We start from the raw sequence: 27,733 nt of genomic DNA, 5'->3' as shown, positions 1-27,733 counted from the left end.
GGGGGAGATGCTAGCTGGTCAAGGCGGGGAATACTATTGGACACCGGGACCTACCTGTTAACATTATTCGCTCCCTCGAACGTGGGAGACTAGGGTGCTCCTTTTATTGCATCAAGCGTCACTAGACGCTACGGACATTTGACGCATGCAAGTGACGCGGCTAATGACGTGGGGGGGGATTTGGGTGGGGGTCTAATGGCTAGCAATGACTGAAAAACAATAGGGGCCACAGCAACTCATTTGAGGGGTGGGGGAAATGCCCGTGGATGCTCCCCCTTGGCGTCGTTGCTGAGGTTATTTATTTTGTCTTCCTTTTATGGCAGCTAGCTGCCATACAGGTTGTCAATTAATCTGCCATGCATTTTTTGTGATGTGGGAGGTAACTGGAGAGCCCAGCGAAATCCCACACAGTCACATGGAAAATATGCAGATTCCACACAGACATGCTCTGGATCAAACCCAGTTTCCAAGAAAGGGAACTGCTATGCAAATGGGCTGCCCTATATGAAGGCATTCAAATCATACCTTCTGTAATTTCTTGCAAGCTATACACCCTTCAATCAATATGATCTCACTATTAAGTTCCCAGCATCATTATTTTGGCATTGTAAGACTAACTGCACCACAAGGACTGTAGTGGTTAAAGAAGTGTGAGAATGTTTGTGGGGAACCAGGACAGATAATAAGGGATGTCCCTGCAAATGACTTCAGTTGATTTATTTAATTGGGAGGTAAACTCAATATTTAATGGATGCATAACATTCTACCTTGGTTTGAAAGGAAGTACTGTATGTTTTTAAAACTTTATAACAATGACCCAATAATATCTATAAAAGTAGGTCATGTTTAACAAATCTTGTAGAGTTTTTTTGAGGAAGTTACCAAGAAGGTTGATGAGGGAAAGGCTGTGGATTTTGTGTATATGGACTTTACTAAGGCCTTTGGCAAGGTTTCACATGAGAGGTTAGTTCAGAAGGTTGCAAACTGGATTTGAAATTGGCTTGGTGGAAGAAAACAGAGTGGTGGTGGATGGTTTCTTCTCAGACTGGAGGTCTATGTCAAATGGTGTGCCTCAGGGATCTGTGTTGGGACCATTATTATATAAATGACTTAGATGATAATGTGGTGAATTGGATCAGCAAGTTTGCTGATGTCACAAAGATAGGAGGCGTAGTGGACTGTGAGGAAGATTTTCAAAGCTCGTAGGGGGATCTCGACCAGCTCAGAAGTGGGCTAGTAAATGGCTGTTGGTATTTAATGCAGATAAGTGAGAGGTGTTGCACTTTGGAAGTGCAAATCAAGGTGGGACATACATAGTAAATGGTAGGCCATTGAGGAGTGCAGAGGAGCAAAGAGATCTGGGAATACATATACATTGTTCCCTGAAGGTGGTGTTGCAGGTGGACAGGGTTGTAAAGAAAGCTTTTGGCATATTAGCCTTTATAAATCAGAGTATTGAGCATGGAAGTTGGGATGTTATGTTGAAGTTATTCAAGTCATTGTTGAGATCACACTCAGAATATTGTGTGCAGTTCTGGTAGTCTAGAAGCAGGAAAGATATCAATAAGATTGAAAGAGTTCAGAGAAGATTTGCGAAGAAGTTTCTGGGTCTTCAGGAGTTGAATTACCAGGAAAGATTAAACAGTTTTGGACTATATTCCTTGGAACAAAGAAAGGGGGGGAAACTTGATAGAGATTTATAAGATTATGAGGGGTATAGACAGAGTAGATGTGAGTAGAGTACTTCCACTTCGTTTGGGAGAGATAAATACAAGAAATCGTAGCTTTAGGCTGAAAGAGGAGACGTACAAGGGGAACACTCGGAGAAAGTTTCTCATTTAGAGTGATAGGAGTGTGAAATGAGCTGCCATCTGATGTAGTGAATGCAGATTCAATCTTGATATTTAAAAATAAATTGGATAATACATAATTAGGAGGAGTCTGGAGGGTTATAGAATTAAGGTAGGTCAGTGGGACTAGCTAGTTTCATTGGTCGGCACAGACCAGCAGGTCGAATGGCCTGTTTTTCTGTGCTGTAACATTCAATAGTTCTATAGTTCAAAACGGTTATTTTTGTTAGAAATTCTGACTTTTTTCCAACAACAAATATATATTTAAAAATAACCAAACAATTTAGCTATTTAAAAATATCTACTTTTCACTGAAATTATATTTCAAGCAAGCATTGGAGCCTATCTTATGGTACTCCCTGAAAGTGCCACTGCAGACAACCAGCTACTTTCTTCATATTTCTGAGGTGGGGTGAGGAAGTTAAATTACATTTATAAAATTTTTGAAGATACTCTTGTTTTTGCTATTTGCAACAAATTAAACAGACATTTTAGAACTGACCTGTCAAGTGAAATCAGAAATCAAATTGAAAATGATTATTACCACTTCCACAGCAGTTGAATTAGTTTAAAGTTGTATTTTTTTGTAACAAACTGCTATTTATTCTCATGTAATGTTATTCCTGCTGCCCTGAACAATTGTCATATTTAATAACAGTTGAAACTAATTTGGCATGATTTCCGTCAAAAAGCTGATCATAATTCCTTGACTCTTGGCACTCCACTTTGAGTAAGCTCAATTATTGAGGCAAGATTTGACATTGGAACTTTTGCAGAGATATATTGTTAACCTGAGCACAATAGTTTTAAACTGAACATTCCTTTTGCTTTCTATGTGTGCCCCAGTAATAAAATCTACCATGCAGATTGCATACATCAAGTTACTCGTTTATGGTTGCCATTTTGGGTTCATAGCAAAATCAATTCAATTAGTGTAAGAGTTTTAAGAATGTTAATCTCTACTGAAGCCCAACTGTAATTTTCTATTCGGGTCCAATTAACACCTCAGCAATTTAACCAAGCTTTATTTTTTTTCCCAGGGAAAACAATATTTGGAACACTTTAATTTCTCCACTTCATATAGAGGTGGTTTGTATCCTCTCTTGCTTCCATCTTATTAACAAGAATTGACATAATGGCACTAGTTGGTTTCCACAGCTTGTCTCGCCTGAAATGAATTGCTATTACAGTAAAATCACAGTTATCTTAAATTCAAGCAATTGACAGCCTCAAACTACTGGCAAAAAAAATGGCAGAAAATAAAAAGGTAAAAATACATAAGTTTAAAATCGTGGCCCCCTAGCGATCAGTTTGTCAATCCATGCAGCACGCAATCTCAAACAATTGGCACATTCACTTATCTGGCATCCACCGATCTACATAGGTGATGGATACTGGTGGGGGGGAGGGATTTACTGCATTTTCATTGATTTTTTAATGATGTTTAGATGTTCATTTTAAAATAAAACTCTCCTTTCGTTTTATAAATTTGTGTGATGACAAAATTGAACAGATCTGCTTTATGTAAACATTTGTCTGAAGTAAAAAGAGGATAGAACTATTCAGTGAGAAAGACACCACAAGTCCGTATTAAAAAAAAAAGCACAGGGGAGCGAAATTGGGATAAAATCCATTAATAAAATTAGCTGTCTTTTATGAGAAATAGCCTAACAATCCAATTCAAAATTTTCATTTGGTCTTCAAAACACATTTGAGCTCTTTTGACACAGAATGTAAGAACAAGAATAAATGAAGAGAATATGTTTTACCATCTCTGGGACAGCCTTCAACTTCCTGAGACTACTATTGCAGATGTGGTTGATCGATTGCTTTTAACCAAAATTAATTGGAGCCTTTAAATCACATTTAAATGGGCACACTTAACATTCATTTTATATAATTTATTTCCACACAGATCTTTCGATTTATATATCTGACTTATTAAGTAAGGAGAGGAATGAGTCATCAATGTGCCTCAAAGTGACTTTTGATGGATTATTTCACTCCTGGAATAATATTCTTCCAATGAGACAGTTACAGAATACGGACAATGTTGTCCTGAGCATGTCATTGTGAGAACTTGTGAGGGGCAACAAATTCTTCCCAGAACTGGGATGGTTGTTAATGAAGTGAATGATTTACCTTCATCATTTGACCTTTGCCCTGAGCAAATTCCAATATCTCTCCTAAGCCCCTTCTGGCTTGATCTTTATCTCTGAAATTGCTTCATGCTGGAATTCTGTTGATTGTGCCACATGTCACCCTTTCCCATCACTGGTCCAACAGAATGCAAAATGACCTGGGGGTAATTGCTATTGTATTTTGCTTTTGAGATGAATAATTTTTGATTGCAAAAAAAAGACAAAAGTTATTGTTTTGAACCTGAATTTGAGTACATTCATAAAGGATCCAACTGCTTAAAGTTCTGTGAACTGACTTGCATATGTGTTTATTTACCTGTGTACTTCCCAGCTGAAATAAAAGGTATAAAACCAATAGTGCATAAGGTCCATTGTATTTTGATGAAGCTTATATTTTCTCTCCCTCCACCCCACCCCCCCACCCCTCACCCCACCTTCTTATTTAGACATCTGTCTGATATTTGGCACCTCTGAGGAAGGGCTCAGGACAGAAATATCAACTTTTTACTTTCTCCAGGCATGGCATGGCCTGCTAAGTTTCTCTTACACTTTTGTGTTCTGCATTGGACCCAGCATCAGAAGATTTTCTTGTTTGCTTCCATTTTGTCGGTGACTTTTTTGAGGGAAGGCTTTTAATCAAGTTTTTGCAAAGGATACATTCTCAACCTTTCTCTTTCCACTCACAGACCACTTTAAGTAATCCTTATGACATAAGTGCTCTGTGATGAGTAAGGGATTGCTTAAGGTGGTGTGTGAACGGGAAGGGAAGTTTGAGAACCACTGCTCTAGACCCAATCGTTACTGAAATATTTTGCTCGAGAGAAAAAAAAAATCATTGACTTATTTCCTTTGGAGTTATAGAACCGTGCACATAATGAGTCAATTAGGTATGATTTAAAAAGTGGTTTTCAATTTTTTTCTTTCCACCCACACACCACCTTAAGTAATGCCTTACTCATCACAGAGCACCAAATGGCACAGGGAATACTTAAAGTGGTATGTGAATGGAAAGAAAAAGGTTGAGAACCACTGATTTTGAGAAAGTGTTCTAAAAATTGCCTGCAAGGAACCATTTGATCACTGATAATAGTGGTCATGACTCATCAATTCAACTGATTCTGAAGTAAACAACCTTCGAATTTTAGAAGAAAATAACTTCTGCAAAGTTGGTGAGGCTTGTTGTATTCTTCCCCCATCGTCACCCAGAAGGAAAAAAAAACAATGGTGGTGCTGTCAAATCTTCTGTAATTCCATCACCGCCACTGGTGCAAAATCAGGAAAGGGGAGAGTGAAGACTTAACAGTACTCCACAGGGTCTTACTACCCAGTTGTGTTGCCGATGGTTCCATTCTGACTTCAAGCAACCTGTTAAAGGAGCTCACAGTATTTATTTTAAAATCCTGCAACCATGGAATTTGTACCCAAAATGGTGACACCTATGCTAGGCAGTGTACCATGAGGAGTGAAGACTCGATAGGGGAAGGGGTTGTGGGAATGGACCGGCGCAGGCTACCAGACATGGGGAAGAACACTCCACGGTGCGAAGAAAAAACGTGGGAGATGACCGTGGCAGTTGACCAGTGAGAGCAAGGGCAACTGAAAAACCTACATAGGCTGTGGGCTTCAGGCAACTAGTTCACAGAAACCAAGTATCAGAGCTGGGATTGGAGAGGGTGTCAAGGGTTAGAAAGGATACCCAAAGTGCCTAAGACATTGAAGGCATCCTGATCATATTAGAGGTTTGGAATTGGAGCTCAGGCTGCCAATGGTTTGAGCAGAGGTTGCAGGAGTGCTGGAGGTGGATCTGTGTCTCTGAAGGGCCTCTCTTTTCTTTTTCCTATTCTTGGGGACACCAGGCAATGCTCATGGTTTGCCCTCTGGCAAACGAAGCCTACCATGTACAGAATCTTACATTTTATTTATTTATTATGTGACCCCAAAAAAAATTGAATCTCGAAAAAGGAGCCTTGAATATTTTATCAAGTAGCTTGCTTTATGATCAGGTTTACATTTTTTTAATTATCCAATTGGGGGAAAAAAAAAAACAAAAATGGTAGAAGCCTGAAATATGAGGTATTTACTCAGTTTCTTTCCACAGATGCTGTCTAACCTACTTTGTGTTTCCAGTATTTTCTATTTTTATGGAGACCTTTCACTGTCAGTTGCCTTGGTAAATTGTATCAAATCAAGTGGAGAAAATCACTTTAAACTAAATTGGGCTACTGGGATGTAAATAATATGCATCAATCAAAAAATGAAGTATGCATAAAAGGATAGAATTTTTACTGATGATATCTATTTTTGGCAAAAGCCTTTTAATACTCTGTGCTAATATCATATGCTTCTTGTAATGTGGTGACTGGACCTCAGAAATGATTATTTTTGATTATTTTTAAATATATGTGTGTGTGTGTGTGTGTGTGTATTTCTATATATTGTGGTTCCAGCATAATTTTCCCTTTTAGGTTTAATATCTCAGCAAATAAAGAAGACTCATCCTTGAACCCACTAGGTGCTTTCTGCTGTTATTCACAGGAAGTGTAAAACCTCTTCCTATCTCTGGCTCCACCTCCATCCACGACCACAAACAGACCTTCCAGCTGAGGCAGAGCTTTATGTGCACATCATCCAACCTCACTTACATTTGGTGTACCCAGTGTGGCCTCCTCTACACTGGTATGACCAAACACAGATTTGGATGACCACTTAATGAAATGCCTGCACTCAGTTTGTGCCTCGCGACTCTAGCTTTCTGAACTCACCATTGTACTTCCTCAACCATTCCTGCACAGATATCTGAGCTCGGCCACAGCTGTTGTAAACTGGAGAACATGTCATATTCCTACTGGACAGGTTGAAACCTAACAGCATGAACATCTGGTTCCAATGCTTCAAGATTCATTTATTGTCATGTAATAATACAGAAAATCTAATATTACATGAAACTTCTTTCTGCCTTTCATAAGTCAGACAAGTCATGATTATTGTCATCTGATTGTACCAGTGCAACCCAATGGAACAGCGTTCTCCAGTTCTTGGTGCAAAACATGCAGATACAAAGAGACATAATGCACATACAGATGAACAACAGATAGAAGGACAAGTATTTTATCTCCACATATAAATAAATATTGTTTTGTCCAAATGAGAGTCCTGGATGGTTAGTGTGAGCAGTTCCTTTAGTCTTTCAGAAGTCTCACTGCCCGTGGGGAGAAAGCTGTTCCTCAGCCTGGCTCTGACACTCCTGTATCTCTTCTTCAATGGGAGTAGCTGAAAGATACTGTGTGCAGGGTGCATGGAGTCCTCTGTGATTTTGCACACACTCTTCAGACAACAATCATGGTAGATCACGCCAATGGGGAGGAGGGAGACTCCAGCGATCCTCTCTGCCATCCTTATGGTCTTGTGGATTGACCTCTGATCTATCTCTCTGCAGCAAACGTTCCGCACTGTGATGCAGTCAGCCAGGATGCTCTCATTAGAGCTCCTATAGAAGGGTGACATTATGGTGGCCCATAGCCTTGCCCGCTTCAGTCTTCTCAGGAAGTGCAGATGCTGTTACACTTTCCTGACAAGTAAGGAGATGTTACGTTTCCATGATGGGTCACTAAAGTAGACTCCAAGGAATTTGGTGGTCTCCACTCTCTCTACTATAGACTTGTTGATGTGTAGTGGAGGGTGGCCATTGATCATCCTCCTGAAGTCCACAATCATCATTCCTTGTCCATGCTGAGATTCAGATTGTTACTCTTAAAACATTTCACAAGGTTTTCCACCTTTCTCTAGTGCGACTCATCATTGTTGCTGATGTGGCCAACTATTGTTGTGTCATCTGCAAACTTCATGACATTGTTGGAGCAGGCGATACTGATGGCACCAGACAAAGAGTCTGGCACCATTTAGAGCAGGGGGTCAGCAAAGTGGTCTATATTGATAGTCGATTGGACTATCAAGGGATCAATAAATGTAAGCTATAGAGAATTGTTAAATTGATAAAAAAATATTTATTTATTTTACATGCTTGGGGGTCAATGACAGATCAAGGATTCCGTGAAGAGGGTCAATGGTTTAAAAGGTTTATTGACCCCTGACTTAGAGTAAGAGAGAAAGAATAGCTGAAGAGAGACCCTTCAGAGTTTGGAGTGTCTGTGGATTTGCTTCCAATATTCCTATAGCCTTTGAAACAGCACAGACCCTTATTTGATCCATCAGCAACCCAAGCTCCAGATCCAAAGCTCCAACATCCGGAAGCCTCCAGTGCTCCAAGGGTTTTTGGGAGCCCTTCTTGCCCCCACACCTGATGAATCCCAGTTCCACGAGGCCCTCGACTGCAAGTCACTGAACTGCAACGTTTATGAGTCCTTCATCCTTTGAGCCCCTCACTGTTCCACTACAATAGTCACCTTTCCTGTAGGGTCATCTCCTCTGTTTCCTTTCAGTGGAGGGAAGGGGTTGGTATTCTCTCTCTTTCTGGTGTTCTAGTCTGCTGCTCCCTTAGAGTCTGCAACACAGAGCATGGACACAGTCGTCTTGGGCACAGATCCTGCAGTTGCATGATATTAATTTAAAAAGCCTTTTTTCCCATTTTTTCTTTAAAAAAAATGGAACGCTTCACGAATTTGCATGTCATCCTTGCGCAAGCGTCATGCTAATCTTCTCCATTGACTCCTTTAATAGGCTGTTAACAGGCTGCACAAAGCTGCTAATGTGGTTGAACCCTGTGGAGCAGCACTGTATCTCTGCTCCTTGTTCAGCAAGCTCCACATCAGTGGCAATGCTGCCGTTACTCGCACCTCCAGCAATGCCACCATTTTTCTTCTATCTCTTCATCACCTATTCATTTACTTGCCTTGTTACCCTCTCTCGAACTCTTCCCCGCCCACAATTCTATCTCTCTGCCAGTCTCTCCACCTCTCGCACCTGCTGGGGCCCCTTCCCTCACTTCTTTTCTGGTTTTAAAAATTTTTTTTAAATTTTTCACACTATGAACCATATTAACCAAAATACACACAAACATTTCCCTCTTGAATATACACAGTGTCATTTTCTCCCCTTTTTCCACCTCCCTCCTTCCCACCCCCTTTCCTACCCACTAAGCATTCAACATATATAATACAATAAACCCATTGAAAAATGTCATCACACAATGAAAATAAACAAGAAAATTGTGTCATCTACTTTTACACACTGGGTCAGTTCATTTCGTCTTCTTCTCCTTCTGTCATTTTAGGGGGTGAAGGTCCGCGGTAGGTCCTCTCTGTTGTGTTCCATGTACGGTTCCCAAATTTGTTCGAATACTGTGAAGTTATTTCTTAAATTATATGTTATTTTTTTCTAATGGAATACATTTATTCATTTCTATGTACCATTGCTGTACTCTCAGGCTCTCTTCTGATTTCCAGGTTGACATTGTACATTTTTTTGTTACAGCTAAGGCTATCATAATAAATCTTTTTTGTGCTTCATCCAAATTGAGGCCTAGTTCTTTACTTCTTATATTACTTAGAAGAAAGATCTCTGGATTTTTGGGTCTGTTGCTTTTTGAGATTTAATTTAATACCTGATTTAGATCTTCCCAAAACTTTTCCACTTTCTCACATGCCCAAATTGGATGTACAGTTGTTCCTGTTTCCTTCTTACAGCGAAAACATCTATCTGATACTGTTGGGTCCCGTTTATTTAACTTTTGGGGCGTGGTATATAGCCTGTGTAACCAATTATATTGTATCATGCATAACCTCGTGTTTATTGTATTTTTCATAGTTCCGGGGCATAGCTTTTCCCATTTTTCATTTTTTTATCTTTGTTTAGATCTTGTTCCCACTTTTCTGCTTGATGTTTTCAATTTCACTTTGTTGTCACCACGATAAAGGCCTTCACATGAAATTCTATACACGGATGCTGTCTGTTCTGAGTCCCTGCAGCATTTAATTTTTGTTCAAGATTCCAGCATCTGCAGACTTTGTGTTTCTTGGCATTCTCCAGATTATATTCGACTACTTTACACAAAAAAAACCAGTTCGTTTATGCCTTGGTACTTCACATTGACAGCTTTAGTCCTTACAATCAACTTCTTGGCAAATCTTTTATAAGCTGTCAACTTCTGGAACAAGTACCTGGCATTTAAATTTAATTCATTGATACATTGTTCAAGCATCAACATTGAGTCCTGCAGAACTGATTGCAAACAGTCATCATGCCTATGAGATAATTTTCAACAACTGTACTTTATTTCCTCCCATTGGTATAATTTTGGATCCAGTTAACTTTATTCTTTTTGCTCTCACATGTTTTTACTTTTCTGATTTTTCAGCTTGTAGTGGTTTGTCAAATACTTTGCCATATTATATGTAAATTATATCATCTCTTGTAGTCTTGTTTCTTCTTCTTCTTTGGCTTGGCTTCACAGACGAAGATTTATGGAGGGGGTAAATGTCCACGTCAGCTGCAGGCTCGTTTGTGGCTGACAAGTCCGATGCGGGACAGGCAGACACGGTTGCAGGGGAAAATTGGTTGGTTGGGGTTGGGTGTTGGGTTTTTCCTCCTTTGCCTTTTGTCAGTGAGGTGGGCTCTGCGGTCTTCTTCAAAGGAGGTTGCTGCCCGCCGAACTGTGAGGCACCAAGATGCACGGTTTGAGGCGATATCAGCCCACTGGCGGTGGTCAATGTGGCAGGCACCAAGAGATTTCTTTAGGCAGTCCTTGTACCTCTTCTTTGGTGCACCTCTGTCATGGTGGCCAGTGGAGAGCTCGCCATATAACACGATCTTGGGAAGGCAATGGTCCTCCATTCTGGAGACGTGACCCACCCAGCGCAGCTGGATCTTCAGCAACGTGGACTCGATGCTGTCGACCTCTGCCATCTCGAGTACTTCGACGTTAGGGATGAAAGCGCTCCAACGAATGTTGAGGATGGGGTGGAGACAACGCTGGTGGAAGCGTTCTAGGAGCCGTAGGTGATGCCGGTAGAGGATCCATGATTCGGAGCCGAACAGGAGTGTGGGTATGACAACGGCTCTGTATACGGTTATCTTTGTGAGGTTTTTCAGTTGGTTGTTTTTCCAGACTCTTTTGTGTAGTCTTCCAAAGGCGCTATTTGCCTTGGCGAGTCTGTTGTCTAACTCGTTGTCTTGTTACATTAACAAAAAACGCATTCAAGACCATCAAATGAGAATCCTCCTCAGTATATCTCAGCTAACAATTCTTAGTTAATCAATGGCTTTGGGATATAAAGAAATATGAAGTTATGGTTTTACCTAAATGTTTCAGAATTTAACTTTTTTTAAAGGCAAATGGATTTCTACAGTTTGAAGGTTTTTTTCACTCTGATTGCTTAGTTATCAGAAAGAATATTCAGGATTATTTTTCTTAATGGGGAAGAATCATGATCTACGAAAGAAACACATATATGATTTATCTATGAGAAACTATTCGTTATCTGGTTATGAAACTAATATGACTGAAAAATAAGCAGTATAGATCAGACTTAGCTCTATTAATTTAGATGTTCTCAGTTTTCTAAATGGAAATTGACATGAATAATAAAATTATTTATTTAGGCTTTAAACTTTTTGTGTTAATTAAATGCAACTGGCAGCAGACAAAATTGCAGAGGGAGCTACTGATTTACAGACATTGTTTGCTGGAATTAATAATTTGATCTGCGATGAAAGAGTCAAATGAAAATTAACTTCCATTAACCCAATTTTGACATAACTAACTACCATCAATAGGGTCACTGATGAGTTTGAGCAATTACTTTGGTCTTCATAATCAATTCTTAATAGCTTAAATATAAATGTACTGCCATTAACCTACCAAAGCTATTGCACTAAATGCAAACCTGGGGATAGCTACTGAAAATATTCTGAGTGAGAAGACCCCAGAAAATGACATGTATCCATTATTCATTCCATTGCCTTCATAATACATTCAAGAATGGTTGGGGATGAAATTGGTTGGTTGGGGTTGGGCGTTGGGTTTTTCCTCCTTTGTCTTTTACACTACACTTAAAATCTTCTTTGGCTTGGCTTCGCGGACAAAGATTTATGGAGGGGGTAAATGTCCACGTCAGTTGCAGGCTCGTTTGTGGCTGACAAGTCCATTGCGGGACAGGCAGACACGGTTGCAGGGGAAAATTGGTTGGTTGGGGTTGGGTGTTGGGTTTTTCCTCCTTTGTCTTTTGTCAGTGAGGTGGGCTCTGCGGTCTTATTCAAAGGAGGTTGCTGCCCGCCGAACAAGATGCACTGTTTGATCAAACTTAAAATCACAAATGCCTGAAGAGGGCACACAAAATCAGTGAACTGGTGTGGACTTGAAAGGCCAACATGGCCTGTTTCCGCTCCGTAAATGGTTATATGGTTATATGGTTAATAAGACATCCCTCCACTACCAGTGAGGGATAAACTTCCAGGCAGCATTTGGCCTTTATTGTGGTGTTGCTATATTTTTTAAGCCAACATCAACCTTCATATGATTTTTTTTTAAACAGTAGATAAATTATTAAATGTACAATTGTGACATTTCAGTTTAGAATATAATTATTTCCACAAAATATAAAATATCACAGCAAAGCTGCTACCATTTAAATAGTTAGAAAAGTACTGTATTTGACAGCAAATAAGACCCACTCTTTTTCCCCAAAATATCCCTTGAGTCTTGTTTGCAAATATGAATTAGGGTGAGTAACACTGACAGTAACAATTGTCGCTGCATGGCTCACGAGCATCACCACCATCTATCATTGGGGGCTGGTGGAAGGTGTTATGCCTCTGTGTCACTTGGGAGGCTTCTTAAATAACTTAGAGATGCAAGATTCAGATAGCAGAAGAGCCTTTGCTAACTGATGCATTCCACTATCTCAGGAAACTGTTCACACACACTCATACATATGCCCCACAGTGGTGCACTACAGTTACTACAGTGAGAATGGTATATTCTTACGTGGATACAAAATAATCCTGACTATAGAACATCCCTCCTTCTCAAGATAAAAAAAGTTCTTTATCACTTTCTTTCCAGTCCAAATTAAGTAACTAGTTTATTTACACAACTATTTTTAACTATTTCTCATTAATATTGTTTCACCTTGCATTCGTATGTGTGAGTCCTCAGGACAACACATAGATGAAGGAAAAGGCTCTTTACTTTAAAATTTCCATAAACAGCACATGAGACATGCCATGAGGCTGCAAGCCTCCATTACAGTTCCAGCATACTCTGTATCAGCCCCCTGCTGGCAGCCAAGTCTAATCAAACAGTAAGGAATTGCTAGTTGCCTTGCAACCGTGATCACTATCATTACAGATATCACGCTGGCGGCATTATGTTGCTTCGCCATCTGGTGGATTTGGCTGTGACCATTGGGCTTTGTATTGCTGGTCCACGTGTAGGTGATGTAGCTTGTTGTGCTTCACCTGACAACTGCTGTGTTGATGTTTCGGTATTAGTGGTTGTGGTCTCTTCACTTGATACATCACTTGATATTGGTGTTGCAGGCTTTGCTGGTATTAAAACTTCCTGCTTCATCACATTTTGTGTTGGCCAGATGTGAATTCTGCTCCTCCTCAGCTGATTGCCAGAGTCTATCTTGACAATGTGTAATCATGGTATCTCAGCCTCTCTGATGATCTTTGCTGGGGTCCATGTTTTCAAAATTGGCTCTTGAATGTGCACATGCTACCCTCTGAAGAGTTCTGGCAACATTTGTGCATGTTTGTTATAATGCTGGTGTCCTCCTTCTTGCATGTCAGATAGTCTCCTTCTGGTTTCCTCCTGGTCTTCTGGAGGGTATATGTTGCTTGGAAGAGTTGTTTTATATGTCATGTTGTTTAGAAGTTTTGCCAGGGACTTCACGTCATCCCTTGCTCGTAATGATAGAATGGGTCTTCTTTTGTTTTGTGACACTTAACTAGTGTGCATTTCACAGCTTGCACTTGTCTTTCAATGAACCCATGACCTTTGGGGTAGTATGGGGATGATGTAGTGATACCAAACCCATACTCTGCAGCCAGATTTCTGAATTCTTGTGACATGAACTGTGTTCCATTGTTACATATTACTTGCTCGGGGATTCCTTGTTCAACAAGGAGCACTCTCATTTCTGAGGTGATAGTTGACGCTCTCAGGTCTTTCACCTTTTGAAAACTTAAAATAGTAATAGGCTACTATTAAATACCACTCCTGGTTCTTGGTGAACAAGTCTGCTCCCATTGTGTACCATGGCCTGGCAAGTACTTGTGTGGAAATCATTTCATCTTTCTGTTGTGTGTTTCTGCACTTTTGGTATATTTGACATGTAACCACCATATTTTCAACGTCTTTGTATATTCCAGTCCAGTACATTGCTGACTTCGCTCTGAGTTTAGATTTCACCATTCCCATGTGACCTTCATGTATTTTCTGGAGAATCTTTTTCTGCATTGTTTCAGGTATAATCAGTCTTGATCCAGCCAGCAGAACACTATTCTCCAATGATATATCATCTCTGATAGTCCAATATTGACATATTGAAGGCTGTATCTGCTTTATCCTCTCTGGCCATCCTTATATTATTTGTTGAGAAAGCATGTGCCACATATCATCCTTACAGGTTTCTTCTCTGATCTGGCTTAATATATTACTGGTCACAATGACAAAATGTTGATCCCATGTCTTCCATTTCATATTTTTCATTCAGGGAAAGTTGTGATAAGGTATCAGCAAGCACCACCTCTTTGTCTGGGATGAATTTTAAGTCTAAGTCATAGCATTGTAGTCATAGAAATAATCTCTGCAGTCTAGCTGGTGCCTTGTTTAGGTTTTTTCTCTGGATGTGTTCCAGTGGGCAATGATCATTTTCCACTATAAACTTTCTTCCATACAGAAACTTGTGAAACTTTTCATATCTATAAACGATCGCCAACAGCTCTCTTTCAATATTGGCATGTCTGGTCTCTGCTATTGTTAGTGTTTTTGAGGCAAAAGCTATTGGTTTTCCTTCTTGTACTAATGCTGCACTGTTAGAGGCATCTACTTGCAGAGTGAGGGCTTTTTCTCTGACCACTGAAATTCCATATCTTCCTTCAGCAACTCTCTGATGTTTCCTGTGAAGTTTTACATATGTGGTATGAAGGAACTCTGGTATTGGACCAACCCAAGGAAACTTCTGAGTTCCTTTTTGTCCTTGGGGTGCTCCATCTCAGCAATGGCTTTAACCTTCTCTGGGGTTGGCTTTACCCCATCAGGAGTGTACACCATTCCAAAGAATTTGGCATTCCTTCTCTTTTATAGTGCATTTGTCTGCATTAAGTTTAATTTCAGCTACTCTTGTTTTCTCCATGGCCTCATGTAGATGAATGTCATAAGCTTTTCCATCTCTGATAAAAACCTGGACGTCATCCATGATGCCAGCAGTACCTTTGCACCCTCTGTAGGTCTCATGGATTTTCTGTTGGAACACATCCTGGCTCATTTTTAGGCCAAAAAGTCGTTGCAGGAACTTGTAACGACCAAATAGAGTATTGAACATTGGTAGTAGTGTTGATCCCTCATCTAGATTCACATTGCAGTATCTATTCTTAGCATCTAGCTTTTGCTGAAGATTTTGGATCCTCTTCGTTCCGCTGTGATAACTTCTAGTGTTGGTATTGGGTAGTGACACCTTTTTTTTAATTGCTTGATTTAAGCAACCATTTGGTTTTTCTTTACCAATATGGAATTTGTCCAGTCTGTCGGCTCAGTCACTTTGGCTATGACTTGCATCATTTCCATGCCCTTTAGATCTTGCTCCATCTTCTTCTTAAACTCTAATGGTACTTTCCTTGGAGTATAGACGACTGGTTTGCAGTTTGGATCGATGGTGATGTGATATTCAAAGTCTCCAAAGCATCCTTACGAATCATCAAAACATTCTGGATACATGCTCATGTGCTCAGACTTGTTTGTGAATGGAAGTTGGTTCTCCAATGGAGTGTCTCTGTTGATCCTTTTGGACATCTTCTTCATCTGGATCTCATAATTGATAGAAATCAATTGCAACTCCTGGCAACTATCCGTCTGTCTGCGTCTACCATGTAGAACACACAGAGGTTGTCCTTACCCTTATTACAGCCATTGATATTAGCTCTCCTTAGCTGCTTGATCATGGGTCCTCCAAAGCCCATTAATAAGACATTTGTTTCATGCACTGTCTTTTGGATACACTTTTATTATGTTCTCTGGGAACATTTGGCGGTAGAGTCTATGTGGAAGGACATTGCTTTGTGATCCAGTTTCCAGCTTCACCTTTAGGTTAAATATCATAGATTGTTCTGGATTGTCCTCTGCATTTGGATTCTTGCGTGCAACTTGCTTCCTTCTTTTGTCTCACCCAACATCTCTTGAAGGTATATAGATTCCATTTCCAGTATCTGGGTGTTAGACTCCTCAATGTTGTTTCCTTTCATGTGGTGGATCTTCTCCTTGTCTTTTTTTTTCTTCACTGGTATTACTGTTTCCTTCATACCAAACTTGCACATCTTCACCCAGTGGTTTGCTTTACCATAGGCTCTACATTCAGAACCATATGCATAGCATTTGTTTTGGTCATACCACTGGGGTGTTGTCTGCTGTACTTTCTGTAGATCTTGGGGTTTTCACTTTTTTGATTGTATTCTTTATAGCATCAATCCTTCATTCTCTTTTATGTAGATGGGTCTGCAGAGATAAGGATTTCACTTGCATCCTCATGGCTTTGAAGGCTCTGGCTGTGTCTAAAGCTTTGGCCAACTTCAAGCTATCTTTCCCTATAAGAGTCTCTTTTGCACTTTGGGTTGGGCACTCCCCCATATTAGTTGATCAAATAATCTTTCCTCTATACCCTTAAATCTGGATTTTGCAGCAACATCTTTTAGTCTAGTGAGTAAGTTATCAATTGTTCCATTGGTCTCTTGCAATAAGCTTTGAAATTTTTAGCTTTTAATTCTATGATTAAATTCTATGATTTTATTTCCATGATTTCAAGGTGAAAAATGTGAGAGATGGGAAAATTGACCTAAAATTATGAACATGGAAGAAACTAAAGTTCATCAGTAAAATGGCTGAAACCAGTTCAAACAGGATAAGTTTGGGGCTTAGGATGCAGGAAAGCAGAGTCAGCACGATTAACATAAGAATCTTCTAGTCTTTGTGACAAGACCATAGGACTAAGATAAGGAATGGTAAGGTACAATAGAATGTAGGAAGTTGAGGTAGTCTGGATCAGATAAGGGTCTCCTAGCCCTGGACAGAAGTACCAAGTCATACATTTCTAATTAGCTAACCATACACAGATTTATACATATGAAATTAGCCAACCCTAGATAGAATGAGTCAACTCTGCATATCAAGAGACTGTAGCCCCGAGAATCAGGAAGGTGTGAATAAGGACAATGACATGAAGGGACACCGACAGGATACCCCCCCTGGTCCTCCAAGTGTACTGAAACTGCACGTAGGCAGGAAGGATTACCTATGCCAAACCCATCCAGGGGGGCAGAAGAATGTAAGGGGGAGGGCATTCTGATACTGAAATTGACTGTATAAAAGTTGGGTGAGCCCCAGTATATGTGTGTATTCCCAGGGTAAGGGGAAGCACCCAACTTTGCATTGTTGTAGTAATAAATGTTCTTTGTTCTCAATTTTTGTCTCGAGCAATTTCTTTAAAGGTACTTTAATTCCTAACAAATGGGGGCTCGTCCGGGATCACACTCCCTCCACTGACAGAGTACCCCGACGACGAGAGTAGGTGCACCCCGGCTGATTCAGCTGGACTCACGGGCGACGGGTGGCTGGTCAGTGGAAGAAGCGAGTGATATCCGAGAAGAGGCATTGAGAACAAACGGCGGAAGGACGCGCGCTAGAGCAGTACTGCCAGAACTCGGTAAGAGTATTTTACTTGTTCCTAAGTATGGGAATAGCGGGCAGTAGAGATGAGAGTCCTGACACAGGACGTGACCACCAGATAGCTACGTACAGCCCGCTTGGGATGATGTTATCTGAGTGGGGCACAGGAAAGACCCGCGGTAAAGACAGACTAGCGGGCAGTAGAGATGAGAGTCCTGACACAGGACGTGACCACCAGATAGCTACGTACAGCCCGCTTGGGATGATGTTATCTGAGTGGGGCACAGGAAAGACCCGCGGTAAAGACAAACTGACGACGGTCAGGTATTGTTGTAATGAATGGGTGGGATACCCGGTTAAAGGGAGCTCCGTGTACTGGCCAAAATTCGGATCCGAGGATGAATGGATGTGTGAAGTTTGAACTTATGGCTCTATCAAAACCAGCCAGACAATGTTGAGAGCAGGGAATATGCAGCCTGCTGGCTCAAGGGATCCATTGAACAGCTGGTTTTGAATGAGAAAGAATTCAGGAATAAGAGAGAGGAGGAACCTCTTGTCCCTGAACCACAGGGTTGGGATGTGTTACATTCCCTCCCTCCACCTTATGTTCCTCCTATGCCGGCTCCTATCTTTCCTTCCCCTCCTATTGCCTACCCTTCTGCACCTTCCCCACCTCCCCCACCACTAGAGAAGAGAGAAGAGAGCAGGAGTGGTATGATAACTTGCTCACAAAGCACTCGATTACCACCTCTGTTGGCAGGAGAGAGAGGTAACTTTAATTCAGAACAGCGTGAGACTCTTCAGGAAGAAAGGGCAGAACCCTTTGATTCATTTCCCAGGGAGCAGGAACCCAGACCTAATAAGCCAGAAACCAATTGGATGAGACCACTGCGGGAAGTTCCCATGGGAGAGGGTCTCGGTTTCGTAAATGTGCCCCTGACCAGTACTGAAGTGTGTAACTTTAAGAAAGAACTGACCTCCCTGATAGAAGATCCCCAGGGATGTGCCGAACAGTTAGACCAATTTTTGGGACCAAATATATATACAATATGGGGGTCTCGACATAGAATCCCCAGCAGGGGAACAATTGGTACTAACAGGTTTTGTTACCAACTCAGCCCCAGACATTAAGAGAAAATTACAAAAGACAGAAAATTGGCATGAGCAGGGAATAACCCAGCTTCTACAGATCACACAAAAAGCATTTGTCCAGACATCTGAGGATAAGCAGAAAGCAAAGGCTAACATTTTGATGCAAGCAGTTAAAGTAATAGTAGATGAGTAACATGGAAAAGGCAGGGACTGTGTGCCAGCTCCTGAATGTTGGGAGAAGTGCAGGGAGTGGGAGAGTAGAGACCAGAGATAATTTCATAAATCACGACTTCCCACTTCAGTCACTGACCAATATTGATTAAAATTCATGCTAAAAATTAAATGTCATAAATGATCGTTTTTCAATACTGTAGAATTAGCGAATTTAACTACCAGTTAATTCCAATTTATGAAATAAATTGTATTTAAATGTGATTTTGCACAGGGAGTACCTGAGAGTTGAGTGATGTTATAACATTTGCAGGGAGAAATGTTTGCGCAAATAGGGTGAGTTCTATACATCTTAACTTTAAGTGAATGTGAGATAAAGAAAGGATCTGATGTGTAAAGTGGCTGGATCAGCCAGTTGAAGGGGGAGTGTGCATGTCCCTTTAAGTGCACTGTGGCACTTGAAATTGAGGCTTCAGGCTCTTGTCTTGCAGTTAGAGGTATGGAGCCCTATCAACACATTTAATACATTTCTTCTACACATTCAGCAGTCAAGGTCCGTGAGTTTAAAGATCACCCACCTCTGGAGAATAAAGATACCTCTGGGGATTCCTATGGGGATTCCTATAAGTTTAATCATTCATTTCTCTGGTGCATTTTCCTCCGGAGTGAAATTAATGCCTCAGCACAATTTCTCTGTATTGCCGCTGTTATTTAATTCATGATAACTTTCCCCCATTCATCAGGTTTATATTTAAATCCGGTAGTGCGGAAGTTACTTTGTAAATAATCACGGAGGTAAATCCTGCGCAACTGGATTCAGCTTAATGGAGAAATAAACCTGCGAACTGGTCTATGGTGGTGTGTGAGTACTGCAATAGGTGGAATATGATTTAAATTGGTGGCATTGTTCAGAACAATTGGGTGCATAAGAATAATAATATCATTAAGAACTCACAGATCTTGTACCAGATGCTATTCAGTACATCTTGACTTAAGGACTGGAGAAATTGGCATGTTACAATGAGATTGGCATGGTACCAATATTTCTTGATTCAATAATGACTCCACAAGCTCCAGGATTCATGCAGCAGAACTTTTAAGTGGAATATAATAGAAACTAGCCAGTACTTAAATTATTGTGTGTGCAATCTTCATAAGAACATCTTTAACTTTTTTTTGGTGCCTGTTTTACAGACTGTTTTAAATAAGGCCAGCTCCTGTGAGCTGTGGCACAAGGCATTTTACTTAAGGCAGAATATGTTTCAAGTTCTCTTGCAGGGGCTCTTGTGCTGCAATGTCTGTTATGTACTCACCCTAACAAGTTGGAGGGTTGTGCCCCATACAGACAAGCAGCTCCAGCTGCATTTTAATAAGGTCTAACATATTCAAAACCCATGCAAATATGGTTTGTGTTTCATTTTACAATTTTTACACTAACACAAAGGAAAGTCAGGTTGTTATTCATTTTATTAAAATCTAGTGATTGGTTATATGTAAAAGCATGGCAAGAGGATCAACTAAAACCTGCCTGGGATGGTCCCTTCTGTGTACTTTTAATTACAGACACCGCAGTAAGAACAAGAGAGAAAGGCTGGACCCACATTCAAAGAATTAATGACAAAGTGCCATAATGTTACAATTTTATTCGTTTTTTTTTAATGGTTTATTCAGTTTTGTGTATTTTATTGCTGTTTTCAATGAGCTTTACATTTATCGTGGTTTATTCAGTTTTGTGTATTTTATTGCTGTTTTCAATGAGCTTTACATTTATCGTGGTTTATTCAGTTTTGTGTATTTTATTGCTGTTTTTAATGAGCTTTACATTTATTGTGGTTTTATTCAGTTCTTCTTGCATTTTATTGCAGTTTTCAATGAGCTTTACATTTTTTGTGTTTTATTCAGTTCTTATTGTATTTTAATGAGCTTACTTGTATTCTTCATTGTTGTTTACTAATTTCTTTGGAATATTGTTCGTTAATGTTTTAAGCCCCCCTGGAATAGGGGCAGCAGAGGTTACAATTCAGCTCCTTTAGAATGTAGACAGGGCATAGATTTAATGTATAGTCATAATGGGATATAAGGGATCCCAATACGGACCAGGGGAATTAAACAGCTTTAGTGGAGTACTCTCGATGTTTTAAGTACTTCTGGAGAAGGGGTAGCAGAGGTTACAGATTGTACTGTTTTACAGGCTAGAGAGGGCATAGAGGCAAGGTATTTAGAATACGGATCAGGGAAACACAGTGGGGATAGGCAGTCACACAGTGAGGCACCTGTGTACACAGACTAACCGCAAAATAAACAATGTACATTTCACACAAAGGGGGAAACTAACAAGCTAACCGCAAAACAAACAGACACTTCACACAACCACGAGACACATAATCCCCCACCTGGCTCTCTCTCTCTGATCATCCCTGAAGGGGAACACCTGTTTTCAGGGAGCTGCTGCTCATCTGGTGGTTATATAACGTGGAAAGGAGCGAAGTAGAGTGCAGGGTGTCAAAATCCTCACAAAGGACATTGGATTGTACATGTAGCAGAGAGAGAGAGAGAGTTGACACATATGCTAATGTACACAGACAGGCTGCAACTCACAAGTTCAATGAATGTTAGCAGACAAGCTGCAACACACAGTTAAATCACAAGAAACAATCCCCCCCCAGCTTGGTCTCTTTTCATCACCCCATGAAAGGGAGCACCAGTTTCCAACAACGTGAGCTGCTTGACACTTTAATATCAGGCTCCAAACAGCCTTCGGAGATCGGTGGCCCTAGGGTTCGGGGCTGAAGGGGACATCAGATACTAGCCACAATCAAACGGAACCGCCTGACTACTGCGACTCGTTCGCTGCTGAAGGCAGCGCTTCTCATAGACTGCGACTCGTTCGCTGCTGAAGGCAGCGCCTCTCACAGACTTCGTCGGGACAACACTTACAAAGGTCGTGTGCTTCAAAGACACTGCTTCCATATTTCAACGTATGGGATGGACTAGACTCTTTACTGAGAACTGGAGCCTGATACTCCAAACCCTAATAAGCAGCTGGACTCACTCCCCTGACCTTCATGGTGCTCCCCTACCTAAAGACTTTACACAGACATTACAATTCGGTTATTGACCAGCTGGGTAAAACTACACCTTACACTTGAAAGATCAGTGTTACTGATCTAAAAGAAAAGTGAGGAGGGGGGGGGGGGGGGATCAGTCACACTGACACTAGTAACCAAAGATCAGTAACACTGATCATGGTGAAAGATCAGTATTACTGATCTAAAAGAAAAGTGAGGATTGTGAGAGATGGGAAAATTGACCTAAAATTATGAACATGGAAGAAACTAAAGTTCATCAGTAAAATGGCTGAAACCAGTTCAAACAGGATAAGTTTGGGGCTTAGGATGCAGGAAAGCAGAGTCAGCACGATTAACATAAGAATCTTCTAGTCTTTGTGACAAGACCATAGGACTAAGATAAGGAATGGTAAGGTACAATAGAATGTAGGAAGTTGAGGTAGTCTGGATCAGATAAGGGTCTCCTAGCCCTGGACAGAAGTACCAAGTCATACATTTCTAATTAGCTAACCATACACAGATTTATACATATGAAATTAGCCAACCCTAGATAGAATGAGTCAACTCTGCATATCAAGAGACTGTAGCCCCGAGAATCAGGAAGGTGTGAATAAGGACAATGACATGAAGGGACACCGACAGGATACCCCCCCTGGTCCTCCAAGTGTACTGAAACTGCACGTAGGCAGGAAGGATTACCTATGCCAAACCCATCCAGGGGGGCAGAAGAATGTAAGGGGGAGGGCATTCTGATACTGAAATTGACTGTATAAAAGTTGGGTGAGCCCCAGTATATGTGTGTATTCCCAGGGTAAGGGGAAGCACCCAACTTTGCATTGTTGTAGTAATAAATGTTCTTTGTTCTCAATTTTTGTCTCGAGCAATTTCTTTAAAGGTACTTTAATTCCTAACAAAAACAAATGCTGCAGGTATTTGCTCTGGATCATTTTTCTCCACCTCTTTAAGCTCCCAGCTATTATATAAGTCAAGGCCTCATTCCCCTGTTCAGAGAAGTATAGAACTAACCTTCTCCTCTGCTGATGCATTTTTAAAATAGCTTTTGAATTCTAAATTGCACTTCTGCTAAAACTTTTTTTAAATGATTCAACAAGGTCTTCAGCCTCCCAGTCCATCACGGTGAACTGCTGTTGCTCCAGCCACTTTTTATTCAGTAATGTTTTTTCTCTTCTTCCCCTTCATATTTCAGTAACTTACGATCAGTTGTATGGCTTTATTCACATTCTCTTATACTGCCGCCACCATGTTATAGCTCTGTGTTACTTGGGAGGCTTCTTAAATAACTTAGAGATGCAAGACTCAGACAACAGAAGAGCCTTTACTTACTGATGCTTTCCACCATATCAGGAAACTGATCACACACACTTATATACATATACATGCGCCCCAAAGTGGTGCACTACAGTTACTACAGTGAGAAGGGTGTATTCTTACGCAGTTACAAAATAGTTCACATTATCCTGATTATTTTACAGTGGGCTCTCGGGGTGAGCAGGACAGTGGTATCAGTGTGGGGGTTGGTTGTGTGCTGTTGGGAGAGTCTCGACAATGATCTCGACAAGGATCGACAATGGGCTGCTGGGAGAGAGCAGGAAGTGGGACCAGTGTGGGGACTGGCAGCAGGCTGCCAGGAGAAAGCAGGGCAGTGGGTCCAATGCGCAGACCAGCAGTGGCAGTTTGTTTTTATAATATTTTTTTCTGCTATAGGTAAGCTGCTTTTGTTTTATAATATTTTTATAATATTTTTTTCTGCTATAGGTAAGCTGCTTTTGTTTTCTCTTGTAAATTACTGAAGTTGCATGTCTTGTCCATGTATTTTTTTTCTGCTCTACTGTAGCTATATATTTCAATAACATTAAATGCTTCTCCATAAATACACAAAAATATCTTCATATTCCCTGCTGATATGGGGTGGGGGGGGGGGTGGCTTATATGCCCGTGGGCCTTACATGCTGTCAAAATACAGTATGTTAAATTGAAAATGAATATTTAAAGTCTGTTGTTAATTTAGACTTAAATATTGTAGATCAGAATTTTAAATTTAAAAAAATTATTTGCAACATGGTAGAAGATGGATTCCAGCCATTTAAACACATGCCATCCAATTAACCTACAACCTCCGTACGTTTTGAAGGACAGGAGGAAACCAGACTGCCAGGGAAAACGGACGCCAGGAGAACATATAAACTCCTAACAGTGCCGAATTTGAACCCGGGTCACTTGTGCTGTAATAGATTTGTCAATAAATGGATGTAGTATTCCATAGCATAAAATAATACAATATAATTGGTCTAAAAGACTTCATTCTGCACAGTATAAAACCAGGAATAGGCATCTCTAACAGGGCTTGTTTAAAAGTATTTACAATCAACAACTCAGAAGAAAAATGATCAGCCATCATTGCACCAGGATTTTAAGTAAGGAAACAAACTTGAATTTTATCTTTGATTTAATTAGTCCCTTTCACTCTGCCGATTCCGGATGGGTGAACTGGTTAATTTAGTGAGTCCATTCCCGGTAATCATGCGGTGTGAAATGTCCCAACCTTAGCAGGGCGAGTTAAATTCTACCGGGTTCTGATTCTTGGTGCGGGCAAATGTCAGAACCCTGCTGAGTTAACTCACTAATTGCCTTCTAGCGGTGTGAACGCACCACCTGCTCTTGCATTGCACCACTGGGAATTGGACCCCCCCCCCCCCCCTTTAAAAGGTAGCCCATTAACCAGGTAAACCACAGTGCAGTGGAAAAGGCTTCGGAATGCAGCATGGCTGGTAAGTTTTCTCTTAACCAGGTAAACCACAGTGCAGTGGAAAAGGCTTCTGAATGCAGCATGGCTGGTAAATTTTCTCTCTTAGGAGTGTGAAAGGGGTCCATTTTTTTCTAGGAATGGTCCTCTTAAAAAAACACTCTCTCACTGAATCTCTCACTGAACAATCTCTCACTGAATTTCCATCTACCTTTTATCTTTTCAATAACAAGCCTTTCCTGTTTGTAGCAGATTGACCTGCTATGACAGTGTGGTCTACAACATTAACTCAGTTTTTATCCCTGCACAAATATTGCATGATTTGTTGTACTTTATCACTCTTTTGCTTAAGGAATGCAAACAATGCATTCCTTTGTTTCTTTGCTCTTTCCAATAGTTAGCACTGAAACCTAATTATGTTGCCAGGACAACAACGGTCTCCATTCTATCACAGGCAGTCCCTCTCCACCTCCCTGCCTCTGCAAGTTAAAGCATGTTTATTCCTCACTCTTCCAATTTTAATGCAGAGCCTTTGAATCAAAATGCTACTTATGTTTCACTCTCCACAGATGCAGCCTTATTTGTCTCATGCTCCTGGCATTTTTAGTTTTTGTTTTCTTATTTAGAGCATCTGAATTTTTTGGTTCTTGCACACAGAATGTGTTGTTCACTAAAAAAAAATTAAAATTCCATTTATCAAAAAAACGTAATCATTATTTCATTTGGATGTTATGAATCCTTCAAATGATGTAAATTCCTGTAAAAAAATAAATGGGGTTGGTTAGCTATTTTGTATTTACAGGTTTTTTTTATTCTGTAAAATTTCCCAGCAAGTGTATCAGAAATATGGACAATCACGTTAGGGAATGACAGGAGATGCATCTCTAACTGTGTTGTTGTTGGAAAAGTGAAGTGAAGCAACACAACAAACAACCAATAGGATTACAAATGACCATTTATTAGCAGTAAACACAATGCTAGTGGAGAAACTTAGCAGGTTAGTGTACTTTCTACAGCAAAGATAAAGACACATAACCAACATCTTGGGCTCAGCCCTTCATCAAGATATGACAAAATGGTTGGGGTGGGGGGGAGAGTGGCAGAAGGAGGAGGTTATTGGTGGATAAAAGAGGGAGGGTACACTGACAAATGGAAGGGGGAGGTGGTGGGAATGGCTTTGTGAATGGAGAGGGGAAGGGTGGAGATCTGGAGGAAAGAAGACAATGGGAAAGAGAAGGGAGGGAGAATGGAGCATCGTCCAGCAGAAACTGGAGAAGCCAATGTTAATGCTATCTAGTTGGAGAGTGCCCAGACAGAATATTAGATGTTGCTGCTCCAATTTGTGGGTGGCCTTGGTTTTCTCTAGACTTGCTAGCCTATACCCTGTTCTCCCTCTCTTCCCCATTCCTCTCTCTTTCCTCCAGCTCTCCACCCCCTTCCCTCCCCATTCAAAGAGCCTCACCCCTCTCCCTGTTTGCTGGTAGCCTTTCCTCCATTATCTACCTATTACCTCCTGCCTGAGGGACTGTGCTTTTGCCCTTAGCGGTCTTTCCCCCCCCCCCCCACCATTTTGTTTGGGCACCAACCTATATATTGCTCATACCTTGATGAAAGGTTCAAGCTAAAATGTTGGTTATCCATCTCTATCTTTGTTATATAAAGTACATAGTTTGACCTATTGAGTTTCTCCAGCAGTGTGTTTTCACTTCAATCACCGTGTCTGCAGACTTTTGTGTTTTACATTTGTTGTAGAAAGTTAAATGAAAGGGAAATGAGCATTTCTGCAGGTCACACTCCTGTTTTCTGAAAAGATTTTTATCACAGTTCCATTTTGACCAGTCAGATATAAGCCTTGAAATTAATTAGTTAAGCAGATCTTAAATTGAAATCTGATTTATTTCCTAGAGGAAAGTTGAGTTAATGCTTGCAGTGATCACAGTATACAGATGGTGTGAGTCTTTGAAATTGATCACCATCTCCGACAGATAACAATTATTTGGTAGTTTCAATTTGATTGTAGTTTAAATTCAGGATTAAAAATTGTTAGTAGCAAGATATAATTGAGGAAACTCAAGGTTCTCCATGAGGCTTACTGATGAAAATTTTAAACCGGCTCTTGGTTGACTTTGCAACCTAAAATACTGTCTCTAAAGCAGTGCACACTTGGTCAATAGAATTATTTTCAATACCTTTTGGATTCCTTTTTATACCATGACAAATTTCCTAAATGCAAAATTCTTTCAATAAATGATAAAATATATTTTCTGATGGTAAACTAGTCTTTATCCATAGAATATGTCAGAAGTGTGCAGGTAAGATCCTTCAAGTAATGTGACCAGCACAATTGATTAGGCTGGTGGGTGCTGAACTTCTTCTGTTATAATCAGAAAAATATTATGCCTTAGCAAGGTACTTTAGAACAATGACCTGACTATGTCATTTTATTACCTTATGCTGAATGGAGAAAGTTGGTATATTAAATGTCGTGGCATATTAAATGCCATTGCCTATTAAATGTGGTGATCTTTTGTAGGGTCACTTTGAATTACAAAACTGTTTTGTCAGCTCTTTTGAAATGTTATTCATATCACAAGTATTCAGCTGCTCCCTCCAGATATCTTCCCTATCTCGAGTAAAACATAATTTGGAAAAGTACACAGTACATCACTGGCACTCACCCACGTCCCCACTGGAAGTGGTGCCTAGTTAAACATTTACCCAAATCAAGTGGATAATATTTGCTCAAAAAAAGTGGATAGATTTTGAATTGAAGGACTGTATGTAATACGAACTGCCCTAAGCATGAT

General features: G+C 40.4%; 1 protein-coding gene and 1 pseudogene across 34 annotated transcripts in view; one reads left to right on the top strand and one right to left on the bottom strand.

The window, feature by feature from the left end:
- kynu (kynureninase) overlaps positions 1-27,733 on the top strand; it is a 207,536-nt gene that overhangs the window by 123,227 nt on the left and 56,576 nt on the right. The window lies entirely within an intron of this gene.
- On the bottom strand, positions 8,587-8,654 carry LOC138762562 (U6 spliceosomal RNA; annotated as a pseudogene).

This window comes from Narcine bancroftii, chromosome 4 (genome assembly GCF_036971445.1).
Source record: "Narcine bancroftii isolate sNarBan1 chromosome 4, sNarBan1.hap1, whole genome shotgun sequence".
Lineage (NCBI taxonomy): Eukaryota > Metazoa > Chordata > Chondrichthyes > Torpediniformes > Narcinidae > Narcine > Narcine bancroftii.
The sequence above is the reverse complement of the archived record's forward strand: the minus strand, read 5'-3'. Positions and strand labels throughout refer to the sequence as shown.